Source organism: Haliaeetus leucocephalus, unplaced genomic scaffold (genome assembly GCF_000737465.1).
Source record: "Haliaeetus leucocephalus isolate CR32 unplaced genomic scaffold, Haliaeetus_leucocephalus-4.0 Scaffold13, whole genome shotgun sequence".
Classification (NCBI taxonomy): domain Eukaryota; kingdom Metazoa; phylum Chordata; class Aves; order Accipitriformes; family Accipitridae; genus Haliaeetus; species Haliaeetus leucocephalus.
The window spans coordinates 1,698,645-1,715,621 of NW_010972449.1; the positions used below are offsets into that span (position 1 = coordinate 1,698,645).

At 53.9% G+C, this 16,977-nt stretch overlaps 1 protein-coding gene and 1 long non-coding RNA gene across 8 annotated transcripts in view; both read left to right on the forward strand.

The window, feature by feature from the left end:
• Positions 1-9,930, forward strand: part of SUDS3 (suppressor of defective silencing 3 homolog (S. cerevisiae)) — a 62,606-nt gene extending 52,676 nt beyond the window's left edge. For 2 of the 7 annotated variants that reach the window (XR_774793.1, XR_774795.1), the window contains exons 15-17: positions 2,995-3,128; positions 4,728-4,921; positions 7,244-8,885. The gene's annotated coding sequence lies outside the window, so the exon portion shown is untranslated. Of the gene's footprint in view, positions 1-2,994; positions 3,129-3,551; positions 3,629-4,727; positions 4,922-7,243; positions 8,886-8,938 lie in introns of those variants that run through there. The other 5 variants (XR_774794.1, XR_774797.1, XR_774796.1 and 2 more) reach the window with 5 other exon arrangements.
• A 34-nt stretch (positions 9,931-9,964) lies between these two features.
• Positions 9,965-16,977, forward strand: LOC104836060. Its single transcript, XR_774803.1, has 5 exons — positions 9,965-10,281; positions 10,460-10,641; positions 10,943-13,565; positions 14,251-14,573; positions 15,044-16,977. It is a non-coding gene; the product is annotated as an uncharacterized LOC104836060 (long non-coding RNA).

The window sequence follows — 16,977 nt, forward strand, 5'->3', positions numbered from 1 at the left end:
GTGTTTCACAAGACGTCCAAAGCATGTGCCCTAGTCCTGTGGGAAAGAGGTGAAGGATGCACACTGATCCTCAGTTCTGCTGCTTCTGTGAAGTTGCCCTTTGCTGGTGTGAAATCCTCTCCTGGCTGGGCTGTGAGGATGCAGGGTGGAGGGGAGCCTGGATATCGCTGGTATAGATGTACCTTGTGCTGCTCCATCTTCTTACCATGTGGTGTTCTCAAAGCCAGAGCGTGGCTATCACAAGAGTGATGACAGGAGCATGGCCCCAGTTTGAATGAGATGGAAGAGGACCTGAAGCTTTCCCCGATTCTTGCAATACCAAGAACTCAATTTGCTGACCCCCTGCAGCTCTGGGATTTTCGGATCTTGGCAGCCTTTTGTCCATCTGAACTGTCCTTTGCAGCTCCTGTACGGTCACCCCAAGCCTCAGCAGCCATTTCAGCAGAGCCCCAGCTTCTTTGTGTACACAGGGCCACCAAAAGAGACACATGCTCTTACCCAATGCTCTGCTGGGGTCTTGATTCCCAGCCAGGGCTGGGGATGCAGATAGGGAAGCCTGGCTCTGCTCTGGGTGTTCTCCCACCAGGAGCAGATCCCCACAGCAGTAGCGGCGAGGCTCGGCACGGCAGCAGCTTGGATGAAAGTGGGGTTTGGGCGAGTTGTGGGCGAGGAGAGGATCTCTTGGCCATCAGTTAGTAAGGGTGAGACTGCCGGAGCAAACATCTGCTATGCACGTGCATTTCCGAAGCGGTGGGGAGCAAGGTCGCTTGTGTTTACGAGCACATGAAGAAAAAGATCCAGCTGTACACCAGTCCTGAACCAAGCACAGTGGCCAGCCTGGGATCAGTGGGTGGATGTACCCAAAGAGGGCAGTGCCGTGCCACGTTCCTCCCCAGCCTCTCCAGAAAGTGGCTTCCCCAGCCCTGGCTACTGTCTTGGAGAAGGGCTCTCTTGTCTGCAGAGCTCTATGGAAATGGCAAACCTCAAGGATTCCTTGAATGAAGATTATCTTGGCTCATGATAAGGCATATTTTTTTTTTCCTGAGGTGTAGCAATTACTTTAAAGAAGAAATCCTTATAGATAGCTGTTGCTGAAATGCCTGTTCTGCCTTCTGACAACCTGCTCTTCTCACTAGCTTAGGCAAAAGTACGCATCTGCCCAATGCTAAATCAGACGTGCTTTTCCCCGTTTACATTTCTTCCTTGCCTTGCTGCCTTGGCTCCTCATCTCTATCAAAGGCTGCAGGCTCATCCCTCTGCCAGAGAGTCCCCTGAGCTCCGCTGGAGCCCACTTGTGTCCCCAGCAGTTTCCCATTTGCACCCACCCTAGGGTGGCTTCTGCAGGGAAAAGCTTCTGGTTTAAATCTTGCTTGTCTAGTGAGAAAACTGGAGAGAAATAGCTATTTATTGGTCTGTATGCTGCTATGAGAAGAGGGGCCAGACTCTGTCCCTCTTTGGGGAGGGTCGTGTAGGTGTCCCAGGGTGCTGGGAGCTGTGCGTTAATGCAGCATGCCGGCCCTTCTGTGCTGGGAGAGGGAGGGATTTGCTGTCTGTCTGCACTGTCTTCCCCTGCGGATCTCCTCCAGGCAGGGGAACTGGCCTTTCCTTGCAGCAAAAAAAGCAGTTCCCTGAGATGCACGGCCCTGGGCACCCTTGCTGCCCCACTGATGCTGTGCTGGGGGAGATGCTGGCACATCCCTGGCCCCATCGGCAGGACTGGCGCGGTCATCTCCAGATCGTGCCCGTGGTGTTTGGGAGGGTGAGTGAGCAGAGAGTGATGGGGAAAGCTCAGCCGTCCCCTCTTCTGCCTCGGGATCCATTTGTGGTTTGCTCCGGAGAGTAGGATTCGGCCCCATTCCTGCTGATGGCTTGGAAAGCCTGTTCTGCAGAGAGCTGTCAGGAAAGGGAGCAGGCGTTCCTAGGCTGCTGCTCTGCTCCGTAGGAGGAAAGACTTCAAACAGCAATTAGCTAACATTGCCATTTCCAGAGAAACAGCTCTTGGCGCGCCTGACAATGGGCTGCAGGAGGCAAACAGGTTAAAAGCTCTAATTCTGGTAAGGCGTATTTAGGTGGGCTTTTTTCCTTTCAAAGGAAGGTAGGTTAAAAAGGCTCTGACTCCTTGAAATAGACTTCTCTTTCCTTAACCAGCTAGGAGCTCCATTAGGAGTACCGGCTGTTCCTTTCCACCCAGCCAGGGCAGCTGTCCTGGTATTTGTGACACATTGCCGAACGCAGCAGCACCTGGGGTATCTGGAAACCTGCCCACACGTCAGCAGCAGAGGGGCCGAAATAAAAGGGTCTGTTTTCCCTTGACAGCTATCAAAAGGAAAAACTTATCTGCTGCTGCTTGCCGGTTATATTATTTATTCTATTAGCTGAAGCATAGTAGCGTAAAAGATAATTTAGTCTGGGTTAATGCAGCACAATGCAAAACTCATTACTAATCCAGAACTGTGTTCTCCTGTTACCCTGTGCCTGCTGCCCTCCGTGGATGCCTGAACATCCCTGGTCCCCTCTCACAGCACGGGCTGGGGCATCGGGGCAGCTGTGGACATGAAGAGGGGAATTGATCTCCATCAGCCATGGCTGATGGCAGCGATCAGCTCTGGCTGTGTGGGAATGAACGTGGAGCTCAATTCCCAGCACCTACTACCAAGGTTGCCTGCACCATTGCCTCCTCCTGATTTCGGTGGCTTTCGGTGCCAACGCGAGCGAGCGCCGCTGATGCTGCCATCCCGGCGCCGATGCTCTCGCTTAACGTGGGAAGGCAGGAGCATCTGTCCCCCGCCACTTCCCTATTAGCGTGCTGCTATGAAGGCAAAAAGCCATCTGCCTGCAGAGGTTGGGTTCCGTGGTCGGTGGTATTTGCTAACCCGAGAAGAGAAAACACCGCTATGGGAAGGCAGGCGGAGGGATGTGCCATGAGGGATACAACCTCGTCCTCTGAATTCGCTGAAATACGGGTCTCCCATATGTTGCTTTCCTGTTGACCAGGAGACCAGACCCGTGGCTCTTCCACGTGATACCAAATCTCCTGATGTGCCCTTCCCGCAGCTGCTGAAGAGAGGCTCAACGTGGGGTGATGGTCCTGTGCTGCTCCTGCCTGGATCTCTCCTCTTCCTCGTCAGGTCAGTGTTGCCAGATGGGATCTTGTCTTCAGGAGGAGCCTCTAGTGCCATGTTCACACTGATTTTGCTAAGCACCTTGGCTCCCGAGGACATTTGCATGTCACAGCTGGTTTAAGAAGGTTTTTACAGAGCATAGTCATTTATTATGAGCCAGCATCTGTGGAGTAACTCCGTACAATTAGCTGGGTCGCTGGTGCTTGCCGTGGGACCTGTCCGGGTGTTAAGAAATAAGTAAGTTTTAAATAGAATGAATCACTCGGAGTCAATCATTTAGCATTAGGATACAGAAGTTACAGCATAATATTGTGCGATTTGGTATACTGTTTGTCTAGTGTTACTTACTTAGCATGAGGAGCTAGATCTGCTGAAGCCTTAGGCTGCAAGCTGTGAGCCTTCACCTAGATTTGCTGAACTTTTATGTAGTTAAGCAAAAGAGGGTCTCCAGAGCCAGCTCAAACCAGGAGGGAGGGAGGCTACAGCCGCCAGCAGAAGCTGCAGCTCAGGCAGCCTCCCTGGAGACGGAGAAGGAATCCAGTGAGGTGTTAGAAGATCCCAGACCAGAAGGCACCACTGGAACTAAACGCGTGTGAAAGGGGCGTGAAGAGCGCAGGAGGGGCAGGTGCACAGGTTGTAAGGGGATAATTACTCAGGGATTTCTTTGTTTGGGGTCTCTCTTTGGAGACACCCAGCTCGAGCTGTTCCTACTGCTGTACCGCTCAAATTATTTCTTTTATGGAATCTGGAGCCTGAGACTCTGCTGTGGGAAACCTGGGGTCCAAACCACAGGGATAATACCACCCAGATGAGTGTGTGAGTGTGTGTCAAGGAGCGAACTGGGGCACCCATCGGTTGACTGGAACCACCCTCTGCGAAGGGACTTGGGTCCTAGCAGCGAAGTCTCGGGTGGTGGGAAAACGACCCTGAGCCTGATGGGGACACTCTGACAATGCAAAGTACCTTAACGTGGGGAATCCCAGACCTTCTGGGGGCTCAGAGGTGTCTGCAGCTCGATGGTCTACTCCACTTGCTGTGGTGACAGCCTGACCCGGCCCACCATGGAGTAGCCCTGGCCCTTTGGTATGCCTCTTTCCATCATTTCATCTAAATTCTGCTACCTTTCCTTGTCAAAACCAGTATAGGTGAGCTAACGACCTGGGTGCAGATCGGAGGGTGCATCCCCTTTACCTCGTCACATACTGATGATATTAAGTCCAAGAGCATCACATTCTGGATGTTTATAAATTACAAGGGAAACAAATTTCTCCCTTAATCCCCTGAGGTTTTTTTCATTCCTTCATTGTGTTATTTAATATGTTAAGCTATATGCCAGCCCTTGTTCTTGCTTGCTGTAGATGAGGCTGGCTTGTCAGCGCTTTCGCCTCCTTCCTTTTCCCATCAGCATCTGAGAGCTCGGGTAGAGCTGCTACATGTTACTTCTGCAGCAGTGCTTTGATTACCTCTGTCAATGCAGACTGACCAATACAGCAGTTCAATGAGTATGTCACTCTTGACAAGCGTTATTTGCCCTGGATAAATCAGGTAGCATATCTTCAGTTGCAGGTAATAGGCAGTAACATCCTCCTTCCACATCATCTGAAGGTTTCCAGGTCTCTGTTTCACCCAAAGGGGCTTCCTTGCTTCCACCGCAGCGGGATGCAGAGAGCTAACACTGAGTGAGGAATTGTGGAGTCTAGAAGCAGCAGGGCTGCTTTAAATGAGGCTGTTGCCCTCTGTACTCATCCCATCTCGGGAAGCACAAGATATGATCTCAAGGTGCAGGACTTCTTCTCGAGGTAGGTTGGTCAACATTGCCCTTGCTATCTAGGAGTTGTTCTGGCAGCGTGTGGGCTCAGTCTCAGTGGGGCAACACAGAGACACCAGCCGACAACAGACTTTGCTGGCTGGTTTGATGCGTTCTACTTTCCCAAATCTGTGTTTGCCCCCCGTGTTGGATGCTTTCTTGCCCTGCTGGCGTAGAGGCTGGGCTGGGCAGGCTGTGATCCCCAGCATGGTGAGCAGGGGAGCGTGGTGCTCCCAGGGTTGTGTTTCCAGAGGGTGAGAGGAGCTGACAGAAGCTTTTCTGCATCTGTTGCTTTGGTGTAAATGGGCCTGCCTCCCCATGCCTACTCATTTTCTCCCAAATATCACTGCTCTCGGTTGACTCTTAGCAGCTGTGCCTGTCCCCCTCCTCCTGACGTGACGTGCAGCTCTGAGCTCCCCTGCATGGATGTGATGGTCCTTCTACCGATGTTCGTGTTGGCTCCCTGCTGCGGTGCTTGGCCTCTTCTCCCATCCCTGGCGCTACGAGCTCAGCGCTCCTCTCCCTGTGCTGCCCTAGCCTGCACAGCCTTATTCCCAAACGCTGCTGGAAAACTTCCCTTTCAGAGCAGAGCCCACCCATGGGTGAGATGCTGTCACGCTCTGCCCACGCGCCTGGCTGCGGGGGCTTGATTTGTTTGCTCTCCTTCTCCCAGAGCGGTGGGGAGGGCAGAGCTCGCTGCCGGCAGGCAGAGGCACCTTTTTTCCCCCCCTCCCTGCCAGCACATGCCGTGCAAGGGAGGATGACGAGGTTCCTTTTGTTCCCGTGGCTGGGTGGGAGGTGGCACCGAGACCCCTGTGACTCAGGCGAAGGCTGCTCTGCGCCGTGAGCTGGCGGGCTGTTCCCAGGCTTTTTGGAGGGGGCACGGTGGGGACCTGGAGGCTGCATCCTCTTTTGCTTCCTGGGAGGGCTTGGAGCAGGCTCCTGCACACTCGCCCTCCCTTTTGAAGGGTGGGGGAGAGTTTATTGCTATTATTCATGTGGCTTTTATGAAGTTTAATGTGACAAGAAGAGTGCTATAACTGCTTGGGATGTTGTTTGTACCTATCCCTGTCCCAGGAGCCTTGGTGAGGCTCTACCTGCCCTCCAAAACCCCTTCACCAAATCACGGCGGGGTCAAAGCAAGCTTTGCCCTTGGCAGAAAGGAGCCTGTGGCATCTGGGTCCTCTCCCCTTGGCTCCTCTTGGCCACGACTGGCACGAACGGTGTTTGCTGGCAGGTATCCCTCCCTGTGCTGCTGCCTGCCTCGTGCTTGTTCCCAAGAGGAACAAGCTGCATGTGATGGCTCCTGAAATAAAGCAGGCTCCCAGGTGTCAGGATACACTTCCTGGGCAGAAGGAAAGGAGCTGGAAATCGGAGCTTCGCTTATGTGCAAGTTGTTCAGGGCTTTGCCAGGGCAAGACCTGGCTCCATGCAGGTGCTTAGCTGCCTGCTCTGCCCGCTTCGCTCTGCTGCGGCTGGAGCAGAGGGGTGGGAAAAAGACTTGGCAAACCAACCGCGCTGTCCCTGGGGAAACAGCGTGGGGTGGAAAAATGCTTGGGCACCGTTCTCCAGCTTTACCTGCTGGGCTGACAGCCCTTTGACAGGAGGTGGGACCGACTGAGCCAGTCTGGAGGGCTGGGAGCTGGTACCGTGGCAGGGGAGATGCTGGCTGCCCAAGAGCTGTCCCTGTCCCCCATGTCCCTGAGTGAATGTGGGAAGAGCGAGTTTAAAATCCAGCTCTGGCTCCCTGAGTGCTCCCAGGATCGCGGGCAGCAGGGATGGGCTCTGCTGCCTGCATTAGCAGTCAGATTGGCTCAGATTGCCGCAGATTTATCCATCAGCAGTAATGCTGGCCAGCCCTGGGGCGACAGTGTGACTCAGGGTCCCTAAGGTCCCCGTAGAGAGGCACTTCTGCGAGCCAGGTTCAAGACATCTGCCAGGCATCTGCTTTTTCAGGAGCTCCCTTGGGCTGCGCACCCTTCGGCACGTGAGGCCGAATCCTGTCTCTTGCCCTTCACGAGGTCTCCCTAGTCCCTACATCTACAGCCTGCAGCACCATCCTGCCCCGTTGATGTAACGGCCCAACCTCAGCACCCACCGGCAGCTCCCTTATCGCTTTGGCTGAGCCATCTCCACCCCTCGCCGGGCTGCCGCGCGGCTGTCCGTCCGTCCTCCCGGCCGTGCGCTCCGACTGCTCTGCCGGGGTCCCGGCCGCGTGGGGGGCAACCTCCCCCCGCTCCCTGCCCGTTCTGCCTTGGAGAAGAGCCCAACCTGACCGCCCTGCTCATTCGATTTGTTTTGGTTCGTGTTACAGGCGAGGATGAAGTTGCAGATATTTCTGTGCAGCGATAGGATCTCGCCAGCCAGCTCTCCTTTAATAAGATCCCAGGCATTTGAGGTGCCCGACTACCTTATCTCCCCTCTGCAGATGTACGTTACCCCCCTCTCTCGCCAGACTGGGAGAAAGCAGCTGAAATGCTGCTACCCAGCCCGGTCTCTGGTAAATGCTACTACCTCTTCTCTAGCCCGTAAATAAAAGGGGAGGTTGGATGCTAAAGCAAGGCATGAACACAGCATCGCCCACGCTTCTGCAGCTCTCAGGGCCTCCTGGAAGCTGTCTGATGCAAAAGCGAACATCCCCAGCCAGAGAAGTGAATGCCAGATCATATGCCCTGGCCAGAGTGGCCACTGTGAGCAGAAAATGTGGAAAAATAAGTGGAAAGCGGAAGGGGAAGCTGGGAATCAACAGCACTTCATGCAGCACGGAGCCTGGAAAATGTAGAAATTTTGAAGGGAAGCGAAAAGATGCGATGAGAAACTTCAGAGGAATTTCTAGCAGTGAGGAGAATGAACTGATTTTTAGTATATGAAAAAAAGGGGAAAAAGAAAAAAGCTCTTAGCAGTGCTATTGGAATTGGAAAAGTAGAGCGTGTGGTGTTATCTGCGGAGAAGGGGTGATGCTTTCAGCCCGTGTGACGGTGAACGTCGTCGAATCTATCTCCGTTCCTGCTGTGGCCGATGGTCCCGTCAGCAGCATTTGGGAAGCGTGGGTGGCTTGGGGTGGGCAGGTTCCCCCAGCTCCTGCCCTGGGGCTGGAGAGGAGCGAGGAGCAGCTCGCTGGATCACACACTGACTGCTTCGGCATGAACCCTGAGCGGCGCAGGAGGCGAGCTGCTCTCCAGGCTGGGTTTTTCTGGGAAATGGTTGATGAAGGTTTTGTGGGAGGTTATATAATGATTGACCTTACAGGAATGGGCCTTATTAAAGCACGGAGCCAGCTTAGCTTGCAGCCAGGTCAAGGTGTATTGCAGAAGATGATATTGTTGCTGTTTAGAAATTCATACTTTTCTTCGGTCGGAAAGTTCTTCAACTCTGTCTTGTTGCACCCTGGTACAGAAACAGGCCTGGGTCACAGCTCTGTGTTTCCCCACAGGGCATCTCCTCTCCCTAGGGCAGGCTGAACTGTTGAACCAGCACCCACCTGGCTTGCAAAGCCATTTTGGGGTTGCCCGCTGATGTTTAGGCAGTGCCACCACATCTCTCTGAACCGGAGGAGTCCCTTGTCCGCAGCAGCTCCAGCAGGCTGCCTGCAGCACCGGGGCTCTTGGAGATCCCTCGGTGCGATGCAGATGAACCCACACCTAATTGCTTTTAAAATTCCCTGTTGCTATGACAACTTACCAAGCGTGATGCGCTCAAGCGCTGTCTCTCTGCTCCCAGGTCTCGCATCGCCACCAGAAAGCTGTGTGCGTACCTCTGTACGTACATGTGCTTTATTCCAGCTTTCAAAGGTGGTTTATAATCCCCTCGGAGCCAGAGCAGAATCTCTCCTGAGCTGGTGAAGGGTTTACTTAAAAGGTCTGATAATAAGGTTAAGGAGAGGCCAACAGCCGCTCACCCCACTGCTGAGCGCTTCGATAGCTAAATTTAGCCCCTTGAGTCATTACTGAGTCAGCAAATCGGGGGCGGGAAATCTTGATTTCTCTTTTCTTCCTTTTTTTTCCAACAGCCATGCACCCAAGGCAAGCTCCAGGTTGGCTTCGTTTCTGTCCTAATCCAGCACATTCCCTGCCCACACTGCTTTCCCCTGGAGCATCCTTGAGCCTGTCCAGAAGAAGTAAAAACTCCTTTTTTTCTGACACCTGCCATGATGAGTGGCCTGTCCACAGGCAAGCAGCATCGTTCCCCATCGTTAGTGGTCTGAGGCATGGAAAGCTCTCGTTAGCGTTGTCTCTTGCTGGGTAAGCGCTGGTCGAGGCTGCGGGCAGGTAGAGCATCCCTGGAGCTGCTTGGAAACACGGCGATGAGTGAAGGTCCATCCAGATGCTCCTCTCCCAGCATGGTGCGTGAGGGTGTTGCAGCGTGGCTAGTAGCAACAGAAAAGCTCTAAAAAAACCCATGTGAGTTTTAAAATGAGCAACACCAGGAGATCCAGATTTGCTGGATCCAGAGCTGCTCTGTGCGATGCCCACGTCTCCTGCAGCCTGGCCTGTCCCTATGCCACACGTGCAACCATCCAGCCCTCTCCAGAGGAGAATCAGGCTCCGAGGTCCCCGGGAGGCTGCGATGGAGCAGGATCAGCCGGAGCTCAGCGTTGTGCCTGGTGGAGACCCTCTTCTGGGATGGAGCAGGCCAGCAGGCTGTCCAGGCAGCTTCTCATAGTCCCCAGAAGGTAAATCCTGGGAGCGGAGTCCCCACTGCTAGCTGATTGTATCAGTTTGTATTAGATCCCTCTGAGTGTGTTTTGCATAATTTGTTTCCCGGAATGAAGTGTTTTACAAGTGCAGCGTTTAATCACCTTGCAAAAGGGGATGAAAAACTATCTCCACCCCTGGGGCTGGGAAATAGCTAAAAGGGAATCTAGAAAAGAGACCACATGCTCACTCCATCATATTAACTGGGCTGAAAAGCCCAGAAGAGCTGGTGTTTGTGCTTGCAGACAGCCAGGGAGGACTCAGAGGTTCAAAAAGCCCGTGCTGAAAATATCAAGCGTGGAGATGTCCGAGTGGAGCAGACCCCCGGCGTCCTACCCAGGAGCTGGAGCTTTGCTTGCCCTCCCAGGGGCCGTGATGCCTGGCTGGAGGAGGGAGGAGGTGGTGTGGATGCTGCCCATCCAAAGCCACCTCGGTGTAACGGTTCCTGAAACATAGCTCTTCCCTTGGGCCCTGGTGCTCCCCTCACTTCTGTTTTTAGTGGAGGTACCCCAAAACCTGGCAATAGAAGTATTTTCTCAGCTGAGGGTGTGTGTTTCTGGCAACGGGCTGAATCCGAGCAAACCTGTGTCAGAAGCAATGCTGCAGAAGGGAGCACCACCAGGCTCTGCGCAGGACCTGGCCCTTCCTCGAGGCAGAGGTGCCTCGATTTTGCTTAAGGACTGTCGGTACTTGGACATAAATCAGTGGCTTTTTGGACAGTGAAGGGCACAGTGAGCGATGGGTGCTCCTCGCCCTGTTCTGTGTGTTTGCACAGTGAGGATGGATGCTGGGCTGGGGGGCTGCCACTCTCACTGTCATGTTTTTTTTATTCACAGTAGGCGAAGGATGAAAAATCAGAGTAATGGCCAAGGAGACAGCATCCACTTGACTTCTCTTGCCCATGGCGGGAGTGATTAATCTAGCTAAGGCATTGCAGCAAGGCGAGACCACAAGGTTACTCAGCCCAAAGCCCGTGTGCTCCAGGACCTCAGGACGATGCTGGACCAGCAGCCGCAAGGTTTGTTCCCCCTCCCTCTCCCTGCCTTGCCTTTAATCTGCTGCCAGGGGGGGAATATCGTTCCCGGCTGGGAGCTGGTTCAACCCAGGCTGGTGAAGCAGCGGGAGCCCTGCCGTTACTAATGAGATGTTTGCTGCTCGCTGGCTGACACGGCAGTAGGGACTCGGTGCTGCCCGAGACCTGCGCTGATAAACCGAGCCTCCCGGAGATGGAGTGGCTTCCCTCTGCTCCGGGCCTGTTGTCTGCTCCCTCTTATCTACTAGGATCTCTTCTCTGAGCACCTCTTAAGCCTCCTCTGTAGCGTAACAAACCGCTGAGGTCTGATCCTGCCGGCAAGCGCCGTGAAGTGAGAGCGATCTGTCTGCCGGCAGTCTCCACTCCGGGGTCGGAGCGGGGCAGTGGTCCATAGGAGGCTGCTGGAATTCTGTATTGCAAAGGGCACGGCTGTCACCTTCAGGGAAAGGCTCTGAGCCTTGCACTGTGGCTCCGGCAGATGTTGGAGGAGAATCACCCCGCACCGAGCCAGCGTGCCCCTCGTTTGGCTGTGGCTGTTTGATGCCAACGATAACGAGCAGCTTGGGAGGACGTTTTTTGTTGGTAGCTGGTGATGCCTGTTTACTAAAGGCTGCTGAATAGGAAAGGGAACAAGGTCTTGGCCTCCCCGCCTGGGAGCAGGACCTTCTGTCCCTTGGACACGTGTGGCTGGCAGGGTGTCTGAGTAATGACATCCCGGGGAAGATGCTGTCTGCAGTCCTGGGTTTGAGAAGCCACGAAGGGTGGGTGATGCAGTGCAGATGGCATTGAGGGGATGGGTGCCTGCCTCCCCCATTATTTATTATGCCATAAAATCCAAGGTAACGTACATCAATAAATGCTGCAAAGGGTTTCATGCGTGTCAGCCACGCGTATGTGGCAGAGCAGACGCTCTTTCAAGACAAGGGGCTCCGTGAGCGGAGGCTGGTGTGATTGATAGGGCAGCCTTCAGCGCCTGCACCTTCGCTTGGCTGTAACACAGATCTGCTTCCCCAGAGCACCCCATCACCGTGGGCTGGGAAGGCAGGGTCCCTCTGGGCAGCGGGGTCCCACCTGCGTGGGTACCTGCTGTGAGGGGGTTTTTTTGCAGGCTCTGTGCTCAGAGCTGCTCGCCTGTGTGTGACGATGGCCAATGCCATCCCCAAGGCAGGGTCGAATGCCCGGGGAGGCAGGGAGCACTGGGGAGCTGCTTGGAGGAGCCAAGGTTCCCACTGGCTGATTTTCCCAGGGAACAAGATGTGTGCCATCACGCTTTTTATGTGCCTGTACATCTGACAGCTCCTGAGCCCCTCAGATGGTCTCAGCCGCGTGTGACAGCAGAGCTGTCACCAATGCTGACGGGAGATGTTCCTAACGCGGAGATGTTCCTACACAGAGACGTTCCCGCGTGTCCCGTGAAACGCAGAGCCAGGTGGGAGAGGGTGACGGTGAGCATCACCATGGAGGGACAAGCCAGCACGCACACACCCCCAGGACACGCAGGAACGAGTCCTAGACGCGTGTGGCCCTCTCGTGGGTGAAAGCTTGGGCAGGCGGCGACAACTTAGACGTCAAACTTGGGTGAACCAGGAGACATAAATCCCGCTATTTGGGATTAGTGCAGGTAATTTGTTTTAAAGACAGACAAATCCCTTCCCTGTAGGTGTCTGCTTGTCACAGGAGACATTCCTCACCTCCAGGAGAGTTACCCCAGTTGAACAGATCCAGCCCTTTCTGGGGACACAGTCTCCGGAGTTGCTAATCACTGGGTTTGGGGATTTTTTTCCTAACACTTGTGGGTGATGCCTCCCTTTTGTCTCTCTGCAACATCACAGGGTTGGGAAGGACCAGCTGCTGATTTGATTAATGGCCCTTTTCTGAAACAGCAACAGAGACAAATGTCCTCCTGAACGTGGCAAAGAGAAATGGAGAAACAGACTGGCTAATTTTCAGCTATTATTTGGGAACCCAAACTCCTTCCCAGTATCAATTTAGCTATTATTTCAAAAACTAATTAATCTTCACTGAGGCAGCTCTAAGGGACCTGTGTTTAGATAATTAACAGCCCATGGATTATGAAAAAGTCGTGCTTTTGGATCCTACTACAGTGCTTGCCTTCGAGAACACGCCTGCTATCATCCTGCTTACCAACTCCTTTCATCAATCCATCTTATTTTGACAATTAAGAGCAAATAATTAGCCATGATGGATTTTGCTTGCTTTCTTGCAGCTCAGTTCCTTTTTCTTTTGGTCCTTAAATGTTCTTCAGCTGGGCAATTTTTTTGGTGGTTTTGCAGCTAATTACAGCCAAGCAGGGCAAGTCACTGCTGTTACCAAGAGGATCTGGAGAAAGGTTTTATTTGGCTTGTGGAGAAGCTGGGCAGCAAGGTATGCGAAAGGAGATCCTAGAAGGATAGGGGATGGGATTTTTTTTTTTCCTCTCTCCAGTCTTGCACGATGCAACGTGAACTCACCCCCCCGTATTGCCGTGCCGGCGCTGGGCTCACCTCCCTCCCTGGGGAATCTCATCCTGGCCTCTCGCTTTGCCACCGCAGCTTTGATCCTCCTGTTGCTCTGGATGGGCGAGATGTCCCCGGGCTGTCAGGGCTGTGGGAGAGCTCTGCGCAGCAAAGCAAAGGCGATGGGGTGGCATAGACCCAGAGGCAGCAGTGGAGCAGGTCTGCAACCCGTGCAGACCCCGAGCAGCTCCCGTCCGTGCCCTGCGTGCTCACTGGCTGCGGGGAAGAGAATACGGGCTGGCAGCGCTAGCGGAGCGATGCCGTGCTTAATGAATTTGAACGGCAGCCACAGATGACAGCACTCTGCCCATTACATCCACCGAGTGCTGCAATTCTTCATTAAGCAGCCCAGAGTTTGCTTGCTCTTCTGCTGAGGGCAAAGGAGCCAGAGCGGTGAGGAGCTTGGCCTTTCAACCCTTTTTCTCAATGAGACGATTCTGAGGTTTTCTTTTTTTAACCTTAACTTGGGGCCAAACTCTGTTTGGTTCAAGGCCAGCTTCACCTGGCTGAAGGCTAGGAGAGTACCAAGGACTTACAGTGGCTTGTACGGGGGACTGGGGACCTTGGGCAAGATGTGGGGAGGGGGAAACCTGAAAGAAAAGCTGCTCTGGCTGCTGCCATTCTCGTGGCACATGAATTGCTCCAGACAACAAGCGCTGCAGAAGTAGCACTTTATCACCTTGAAGGAAACGATGAAACCTTCCCTCTGCTTGAGTGACCAAGAGAGGAAAAGATGCACAGAAAGGAGATGCTGGCAATTCCCTGCGATATTAAATGGGAATCAGCGGAGTGACTCTAACTGGTGCCAACGCTGGCAGTACGAGGGAGGAATGGACTTTGGGATAAATCCTTGCAGTCCTTCCCATCTGGGACACGAGTTGAGCTGCACTGCAAATGCATTGGGGGCACCGGAGGACATGCTCGCGCTCAGCTTGATGTAGAGCAGCTCTCAGTTTTCCATCAATCACACGCTGGAGTTTTAGCTCCTTAAGCATTAGTGATTTCTTAAATATAGGCTTGATTTGCAAGCTTAATGTTTGTAGGTGTATAGAGAGTCAACATTTCCCTCTCCTAACAGGACTTTGAGCTGTGTTTCCTGGGATCCCGAGCTACTGATGGACCATTCTTGGTGCCCTTGCAAAACCTGATGCTGTGCCCATGCCAGCACGGGGAGATTTCCAACCAAACCTCCCCATCTTGGGGTTAGTTCATTGAAGGAAGCAAAGAGGATTTTAAACCCTCCCATCCCGTGGTGCCTACAAGCCAGGTGGGAGATGGATGTGGCTGTGGCCACCCACATTTGGGACTCTCCAGAGCTAATGGATGTCTGGAAAGGTCCTGCAAGCCTGGCTAGGGAGGCAATCACTAGCATCTCACTGCTGTGACCAAATCCTGGCTTAGGTAGGCTTTAGTGCAAGTTTTGCCTTCTGAAGCGGGGTTCGTCTGTGCCCTGTTTTCCTACGCTACCTGGCAGGGTTTGCCCACCCACGTGCCACTCGGCTGTGCATGTCTGGTGGGGTGGGATACAGGGGGAGGCAGGGAATCTGCACCCAGAGCAAAGCCCCAGACACCCACCCCATGCCCATCAGGGGACATGGGTGGGTCTTCAGGGCTTTGTACCAATATTCCCTCAATTTTGGAAGGGAGGAAGATGAGGAGGAGATGAAACGCTTACTGTTACAAGGACAGGGTTTAAGAGCATCTTCCCTGGCCAAACTGCCCCCCCCCCCAGCCCCTGAGCCCGTCTCATCGCTGGGCTGGAGTGGCATAAAGAGGTTCAACAGATTACTCTGGCTTTAAATAGCTAGGTGTGGATTCAGGCTCAAGCAGAAAGAAATACTTCCTGATGAGCTGCTTATTTTTTCAAACAGATGATGTTTGTGTCTGATAAATCTCCGCAGGCAAAACTCCTTGGTCTAGCAGTTTGACTCCTAATTAAATATTTACCACGATGGCACCTCGCCCTGCCTCAAGAAATATCATCCTTTCACCTCCGCGTGGCTTTCACCTCTTTTGCAATGCCGCAGTTTAAGGAGAGCTGTTTAAAGACTCGGCTCCAATAAAACGGAGGAAAGCAATTCTCTCTCCACCTTTCCAATCTCTCTCCGTTTTCCCCATCTGTGAATAAAGTTCACTAGAGGCCCTGGAGCTCCCGCTTCTCAAAAAGTGAAGGGCTCTCGCAGGAGGGCTGGAAGTCTCCCCATCAGGCAGGATGATATCTCCTTTCAACAGCAATCAAAGAGAACAGCTACCCGGGGAGGGAGCTGGAGCAGCACAGCTCCCCAGGGAGAGCAGCACGGATGATGGAAATGTCACCCCGTGGATCCGCAGGCACTGGGGGAGAGCCGGAGAAGGGACCTGGGGGGAGCAGGTCGGGCTGGGGGGGCTGCTGTGTGGGGTCACCAGTCACCCAGGGGTGGCTGTTTGGGATGGATGCATCATTCAGAGAGGCTGAGCTGTTGGGGAAGGGGGTTTGTTTTATCCTGATTTTAACTATTTGCTGCAGAATTCTCTTTTGGGTGGACCGAGCATCTTCCCCTCCGTTGGGGCAGGGGAAAAACGATGTCTGGTTTGAACCCATCTGAATTGAAGCAGAACCACGACGAAGCTGCTGTGGGGGTCCCCCGTGTCAGCCAGAGCCCGTGTCTCAGTGGCACGGCCCTGAGGGACCCCAGGTTGCCCACCACCCTCCTCTGACCCCAGGCAGTAGCAGCCCCCATGCCACCGCTGACCTTTGAGATGAGGCTGTGCAGGGTGGAATGTGCTGGACCGTCCCATTGCCACGGGGACCTGCCTGCATCTGCTAATTGCTGCAGCCTCTTGGGTCCCCCCCCGCCTCCCGCCATCCCCCCCCTCCCCAATTTCCATCCGTCTGCCGAGCCAGCACAAAGCTGGCCAGACCCTGCTCCTGCGTAATCCTGCCCCAGAGCCCATGGGCTGGGTGACACTACCTGCAAACCAAGGGCTTTCCCCCGTCCTCCTGCCTCTTGGGGCTCTTTCACATAGATAAAAATCAAAATTAGTGGTTTCAGAGCCCCTGCAACCCCCTGTCCCCCATACGCGCCTGCACCCCCTGCATTTATTTTGCAGCAAGGCTGTACAAGGAGTCGATGCATCTCCATTGCCCCGCTTCCCGTGCTGGCCTGGGTTTATCTCCTTCCAATTAAATAAGTGCAGATAGTGGGTTTAATAAGGCCCTGCCTATGAAAGATTACTAATGATTTCATTTCCAACATGTCGTGAATTATGAGGCAGCCCGCAAAACAAAGCCGAGTGGGGACGGGCTTGGCAGCTAATTACTGTCCCCCACGCTGCCACCGCTGCTAGCCGGGCCTCTAATTGCTCCCTCTGCCTGATTGCATTTTGCTGGTGGTTGTGGTTCATTCGCAGCTCTTGCTTGGCATTCGGCTGTTGCTGCTTCTCTCTGTGCCTGTTGTGTCCCCCCCCCCCTTCAAGTTTATTAATGAGAACCTTATCTGTCTGTGCAGATAATGCCAGAAATAATTAGTACTCAGTGAGGTCTGTCAGGCTCCTCTCCTCTCCTACCCCCCTGCCCTGATCTCATTGCTATTTGCAGTTTCCTGGGTGCTTCGTTAAGTCTCGGGAGGGTTTTTGGGGGTTGGTTTAGACCTTTCTCACCCCGTGCAGCTTTCAGCCTTCCTGGCTGCCCCAGGCTTGGGGCTGTGCTGGGAAATCTCTGGAGGGGATGCTGGGGAGAAGGGGACCGGCTGCATCCGTGATCCCTGCTTAAAACCATCCAAGCGTTCCTTGCCCAGGGCAAACGGGATGCGCGTGGGGAGCTGCA